Here is a 7,596-nt window from a genome sequence, read left to right as displayed (position 1 = left end):
ACCTGAGAATTTCACTTCAGCACTGCGCCTCCTCTGAGTCTGGATATGATATTCTCTTTACTCCTAGTTGTAGAATTTCCACTCAGCCAGCCCTCCTGTGGTTCTGGATGTTGTCCGTTCCCTTTTTCAGGTTTAATTTGAATTGGTTGTTTAAGGCAGCAATCTCTGGCGTTAACCTATGCCGCCATCTTCCCAGAGATTCTGTTGAATTCTTGAATGAGTATAATCCTCAAGGCTAGCTGGAAGTTCTGGAACATAAGCAGTAACTTGCGTGTATCACCCTACTTGCATCAGCAAAGGTGTTGAAAGAGTGGAGGTTCTGGATAGCGGACATATGACATGCTTCCTTTTCCTTGGTAGAAACAGCTGATGGAAGGCTGCAGCAGAGGGTGCATGTGTGTGCATGTGTGCATGTGTGCGTGCGTGCGTGCGTGTGTGTGTGTGTGTGTGTGTGTGAAGGAGCAGGCAGAATGCGAGGGGGGCACAGGGGAAGGTTGCTGAGTTCTCGGCAGTGGCTCAGTGACTGGGGCCCAGATTGGGACATTTAAGAGTGACTAACCATTTTCTTGTACTCTCTTCTCCCTGACCTCCTCTTGAAGTTCTGGAACAACAGCAGTTACTTGGGTGCAAGATAGTGTGGCCACATACTAAACTTGACAAGCTCAAGGGAGGCCTGCATGGTGGCCTTACAAACTCAATGACCTAAAGTAACCAATAGGATGGCTTTGTTACAGGCAGCTCAGAGACCCTAGAAAAGGTGTCATTGGACAGCCACCTGAGTCAGAGAGAGAGGGCTATCCCCTTCCCGTTGTTGTCTTCTTGAATAAATGAATTTAAATAATAGACTCTGATTGCACTGTGATAATGCCAACTTATTAAACCAAGCAATTTACTAAAGAGGGAAGGCAAGTGAATCTATTTCATTTCATCTGGCTTGGAGTGTAGATAGGTATCATTCAGCTAATTTGAGGAGCGAGTTGGGTGGGGGTTCAAGGCATCATATACCCTCCTGTCTATAGGTATCAAAATTCCCCTGTTGAATATTTTGGTATAGATTAATTCTCAAGTTCCCTTTTTACTTTGTTGTGGCCTTCCCAGAATTAATGAGAAGCACTTTGAGATGGCTGGCTTATTTGTTAAGGGAGTAAAAAAAAAAAAATACAACTGCCTGCCCCCCGCTTCACCTTCTCCAAAAAATCCAAGAGGAAGGAACACTTACAAGTTCTTTTTATGAGGCCAGCATGATCCCAATTCCAAAACCAGATAAAGACACTACAAAGAAAGAGAATTACAGGCCAATATCCTGATGAACATAAATGCTAAAATCCTCAACAAAATATTAGCAAATTGAATCCAGCAATATATTAAAAAGATCATACATCATGACCAAGTGGGCTTTATTCCGGGGATGCAAGGCTGGTGCAATATTCATAAACCAATAAATGTGATACATCACATAAACAAATTGAAAGACAAAAATCACATGATCATATCAATAAACACAGAAAAAGCATTAGACAAAGTCCAACACACATCTTTAAAATTTTTGTTTTGTATTTTTCTTTACACATGTCCCCTCCCCCAACCATTGATCCTCTCCAGCTTGCCACCCCTCCCCCCCAAGGCCTTTAGCACCCTATTGTCTGTGTCCATGGGCCATGCATATATGCATACAAGGTCTTTGGTTGAGTATCTCCCATCTGCCCATCCTCCCCTACTTTCCTTCCAAGATTCTGCACTCTGTTCCATGCTTCCATTTCTCTGGACCCACTCCATTCATCAGTTTATTTTGTTACTTAGATTTCATATATGAGTGTGATCATGTGATACTTGTCTTTCTTCGACTGACCTATTTCACTTATCTTGATACTTTCCAGGTCCCTCCATGCTGTCTCAAAGGGTAAGAGAGTCTTCTTTTTTACTGCTGCAAAGTATTCCATGGTATAAATGTACCACAGCTTTTTTATCCACTCATCTACTGATGGGCACGTGGGCTGTTTCCAGATCTTAGTCATTGTAAACTGTGCTGCTATGAACATAGAGGTGCATACATTCTTTCTGATTGGTGTTTTGGGTTTCTTAGGATATATTCCTAGAAGTGGGATCACTGGGTCAAATGGCAGTTCCATATTTAATTTTTTGAGGAAACTCCAAAAATTATTTCAACAGTGTCTGCACCAGTCTGCATCCCCACCAGCAGTGTACTAGGGTTCCCTTTTCTCCACATCATATATGCACCCCTATGTTCATAGCAGCACAATTTACAATAGCTAAGATTTGGAAACAGCCTAAGTACCCATCAGCAGATGAGCACTTGTCATTTGTTGGTTTGTTGATGGTAGCCATTCTGGCTGGTGTGAAGTGATATCTCATTGTAGTTTTAATTTGCGTCTCTCTGATGATCAATGACTGAGCATTTTTTCATACATCTCTTGGTCATCTGTATGTCCTCTTTGGAAAAGTGTCTATTTAGGTCCTTTACCCATTTTTTAAATTGGATTGTTCTTCCTTTTCTTAAGTTGTATGAGTTTCTTATATATTTTGGATATTAACCCTTTATCAAATGTATCATTGCCAAATATGTTCTCCCATATAATGGCTCCCTTTTCTTTTTGTTGATGGCTTTTTTTTTTTTTGCTATGCCAAAGCATTTTATGTTGATGTAGTCCATTTGTTTATTTTCTCCTTAGTTTCCTTTGCCTTAGGGCAGCGGTCGGCAAACTGCGGCCCCTTAAGTGTGGCTCTTCCACAGAATACCACGTGCAGGCAAGCACGGACAGTGCGATTGAAACTTCGTGGCCACACTCAAAGGGCCAAAGAGCTGCATGTGGCTCGCGAGCCGCGGTTTGCGGACCATGGCCCTAGGGGATGTATCCATAAACATATTGCTACAAGAGATGGCTGAGATTTTGCTGCTTGAATCCAGCAATATATTAAAAAGATATATTTAAGCCTTTTACCCATTTTGAGTTTATTTTGTGTATGGTGTAAATTGGTGATCTAGTTTCATTTTTTTGGTCCAATTTTTCCAACACCATTTATTGAAGAGACTCTCTCGACTCCATTGTATGCTCTTGCCTCCTTTGCCAAATATTAATTGAGCGTATTGGTGTGGGTTGATTTCTGAGGTCTCTGTTCTGTTCCATTCATCTATATGCCTGTTCTTGTGCCAGTATCAGGCTGTTTTGATTATGGTGGCTTTGTAGTATAACTTGATATCTGGTATTTTGATTTCTCCAACTTTGTTCTTCTTTTTCAAGATTGCTGCAGCTATTCTGGGTCTTTTTTGATTCCATACAGATTTTTGGAGTATTTGTTCTAGCTCTGTGAAATATGCCATTGGTATTTTAATAAGGATTGTGTTGAATCTGTAGATTGTCTTGGTAGTATGACATTTTAATGATGTTAATCCTACCAATCCATTACACTTGGTATATTTTTTTACCTGTTTATATCTTCCTCTATTTTTTTTAACCTTTTAAAAAAATATTTTTATTGATTTCAGAGAGGAAGGGAGAGGGAGAGAGAGAAACATCAATGATGAGAGAGAATCATTGATTGGCTGCCTCCTGCATTCTCCACACTAGAGATTGAACTCACAACTCGGGCATGTGCCCTAGCTAGGAATTGAATTGTGATCTCCAGGTTCATAGTTTACTGAACCATGCCAGCCTGGCTTAATCACTTTTTTCATTGTCCTGTAGTTTTCTGCGTACAAGCCTTTTACTTCCTTTGTTAAGTTTATTCCTAAGTATCTTAATTTTTTGTTGCAATGGTAAATGGGATTGTTTGTTTAGTTTCTCTCTGAAAATTTATTACTGATGTATAAAAAAGCCATAGATTTTGGGTGCTGATTTTGTATCCTGCTACATTGCCAAATTCATTTATTAAATCTACTAGTTTTTGGTGGAGTCTTTAGGGTTTTCTATGTACAATATCATGTCATCTGTGAATAATAAAAGTTTTACTTCCTCCTTTCAAATTTGGATGCCTTTAATTTCTTCTTCTTGTTTGATTGCTGTGGCTAGGACTTTCAGTGCTATGTTGAATAACAGTAGTGAAAGCGGACATCCCTGTCTCGTTCCTGTTCTTAGGGGAAATGCTTTAAATTTTTGTACATTGAGTATGATGTTTGCTGTAGGTGTGTCATATATGGCCTTTATCATGTTAAGATATGCCCCCTCTATTCCCATTTTGCTGAGAGTTTTTATCAAAAATGAGTATTGGATTTTGTCGAATGCTTTCTCTGCATCTATTGATATGATCATGTGATTTTTGTCTTTCAATTTGTGTATGTGATGTATCACGTTTATTGATTTGCAAATATTGTACCAGCCTTGCATTCTGGGAATAAATCCCACTTGATCATGGTGTATGATCTTTTAAATATATTGCTGGATGTGATTTGCTAATATTTTGTTGAGGATTTTTGCATCTATGTTCATCAGGGATATTGGCCTTTAATTCTCTTTCTTTGTAGTGTCTTTATCTGGTTTTGGAATTAGGATCATGCTGGCCACATGAAAAGAACTTGGCAGTGTCCCTTTTTCTTGGATTTTCTGTAATAGTTTGAGAAGTATAGGTGTTAGTTCTTGTTTGATAAAATTCCCCTGTGAAGCCTTCTGGACCTGGGCTTTTGTTTGATGGGAGTTTTTTTGGTTACTGCTTCTATTTCATCAGTTGTTATTGGCTTATTCAGGTTTTCTGATTCCTCCTGATACAGTTTTGGGAGATTATATTTTTCTAGGAATTTGTCTATTTCATCCACATTGTCCAGCTTGTTGGCATATAGTTGTTCATAGTATTTTCTTACAATCATTTGTATTTCTGTGGTGTCAGTGGTTACTTCTCCACTTTGTTTCTGATTTTATTTATTTAGGTCCTCTTGAGAAGGCTAACCCCAATTTTGTAAAACTACTGTTTGGAAGTCTCTGCTATTCTTTAGATGGCTTCTTATTCTAAAAAATAACTTTGCTTTCTAGCCTGCTTTAGTCTGCTTGAATAATGAGGAAGATAAACTTAACTGTCTGACCTTGTAGGCCAGAGACTAGATATGCCCAATGCCATGCCAGGTGAATTTTTAATTGGATAGAACTGTGTAGTTTTCAAGGCCACCAGCGAGATAACCACTAAGCGCGCATAGGGCTGGCTCTTTCATAAAAAGGGAAGTTCTGCTTGTAGCTCTGCTTAGAATTTGAATTCATTTTCTCTAAGCTCACCTCTTGTAGCTTTGCTTAGAATGTGGATTCATTTCCCTGAGCCCGCCGCGGTGAATGAAGTGTAACTCCAAACTCTCTGAGCGTTGCTTGGTTCTTCTCCGGTTTTTTTGTAACACTCTCTCTTTGTTTCTTTAAAAAAAAAAAATTTCTTGTTGTTCTCTTTCTAGTTCTTTAAGTTGTAGGGTTAAATAGTATATTGCTGATTTTTCTTGTGTTTTGAGGTATTCCTGTAGTGCTATGAACTTTCTTCTCAGGATTGCTTTTGTTGTGTCCCAGGGATTTTTGGTTGTTGTGTGTTCATTTTTGTTTGTTTCTAAGGAAGTTTTTGATTTCTTTCTTGATCTCCTCGGTAACTCATTCAATCCTATTTAATAAAAGCCTAATATGCAAATTGTCCCCTCAGGTGGTCGTTTGATCACTCGCTATAACATGCACTGACCAACAGGGGGTGACGCGGAACATGGTGGGCGTCGGTGACGTGGCACTGGCAGTGGGCAGCAGTGAAAGTGCTGCTGGCTCCGATGGGCCCCAATGACAGCGGGACCACAGCGGATTGGTGAAGCAGGTGAGCGGGTGGCAACAGGCTAAGTTGGATGCAAGCAGGGGCCTGATCACCCCGCAGATGGTGACCAGTGGTGGGGGGGTGGGCCTGCCTCCGGCTCCCAGGTGCTGAGGGAGCCAGGCAAGGAGCCCAGCCCCACTCGATTGCCCAACAGGCGGGATGGTGGAGCAGGTGAGGGGGTAGCGCCAGGCCACAGTGGGGTGCCAAGCAGGGATGTGGGGCTACAAGGCAGGAGGTGCAAGGAGGGGCTGCAAGCCTGGGGTGCACACTGGGGCCCAATCCCTGCAGGTCACCCCAAGAATTTGTGCACTGAGCTTCTAGTGTTTAATAGCATGCTATTTATTCTCCATGTGTTTGAATGTTTTTGGGTGTTTTTTAAAGTAGTTGATTTCTAATTTCATTCCACTGTGATCTGAGAAGATGCTTGATATGATTTCAATCTTCTTGAACTTTTAGAGACTTGTTTTGTGTCCTAACATGTGGTCTATCTTTGTGAATGATCCATGTGCACTTGGGAAGAATATATATTCTGCTGCTTTGGGGTGAAATGGTCTATAAATGTCAATTAAATCCAGCTGATCCAGTGTATCATTTAGAATCTCTGTTTCCTTGTTAAGTTTGTCTGGAAGATCTATCCAGTGAAGTCAGAGGGGGTGTTCAAGTCCCCTACTATGACTGTATTGTTGTCATTCTCTTTATTAAAATCTTCTAGAAGGTTTTTTTAAAATATATTTAGGTGCTCCTATGTTGGGTGCATGGGAAATTTTTTTCCATCCCTCCACTCTCATCCATTCTGTGTAAGTTTTTTGTTTTGAGGTGGTTTTCTTGTAGACAGAATATAGCTGGGTCATGTTTTTGTACACATTCAGCTAACCTATACCTTTTGATTGGAGCATTTAATCCATTTACATTTAGGGTTATTATTGATAGGTATGTATTTATTGCCATTTTAATTCTGTATGCCTAGATTTCTCTCTCTGTTTCTTCTTCTCACTACAGCAGTCCCTTTAGTATTTCTTGTAATGCTGGCTTGGTAGTGATGAACTCCTTTAGCCTTTTTTTTTTTTTTTTTGACTGGGAAGCTCTTTATTTGACAGTCTATTTTGAATGAGAGCCTTGCTGGATATAGTAAGCTTGGTGTCAGATCTTTGCTTCCATTACCTTGAGTACTTCATGCCATTCTCTTCTGGCCTGTAGAAATCAGGTGTCAGCCTTATGGGAGTTCCTTTGTAGGTAACAGTTTTCTTTTCTCTTGCAGCCTTTAAGATTATCTCTTTGTCTTTAATTTTTGGCATTTTAATTATGATGTGTCTGGGTGTGGGTCTGTTTGGGTTCTTCTTGCTTGGGGTTCTCTGTGTCTCTTGAACTTGTGGGACTATTTCCTTTACCAGATTAAGGAAGTTTTCTGTCACTATTTCTTCAAACACTTTCACTATTCCTTTCTCCCTTTCTGCCTCTCTGGCACACCTGCTATTCTAATATTGTTATGTTTCACACTGTCCCACAGCTCCCTTAAGCTGTCCTAAGGTTTTAAATTGTTTTTTCTTTTTGGTTTTTGATTGAGTGATATTTTCAACTCTGTCTTCTAATTCACTGATTTGATCCTCAGCTTCCCCTAATCCACTGTGTATTCCTTCCAATGTGTTCTTTATTTATGTTTTGTCATTGTTTATCTCAGATTATGATTTTTTCATAGTTACTATATCTTTTTTTTCATGCTGTTGAGCATCTTTACCATCATTACTCTGAACTCTGTTTCAGATAAATTTTTGATCTCTGCTTCATTTATCTCTTCATCAGGAGAATTCTAGTTAT

Source organism: Myotis davidii, unplaced genomic scaffold (assembly GCF_000327345.1).
Source record: "Myotis davidii unplaced genomic scaffold, ASM32734v1 scaffold770, whole genome shotgun sequence".
Classification (NCBI taxonomy): Eukaryota; Metazoa; Chordata; class Mammalia; order Chiroptera; family Vespertilionidae; genus Myotis; species Myotis davidii.
Note: the sequence above shows the minus strand (reverse complement) of the source record.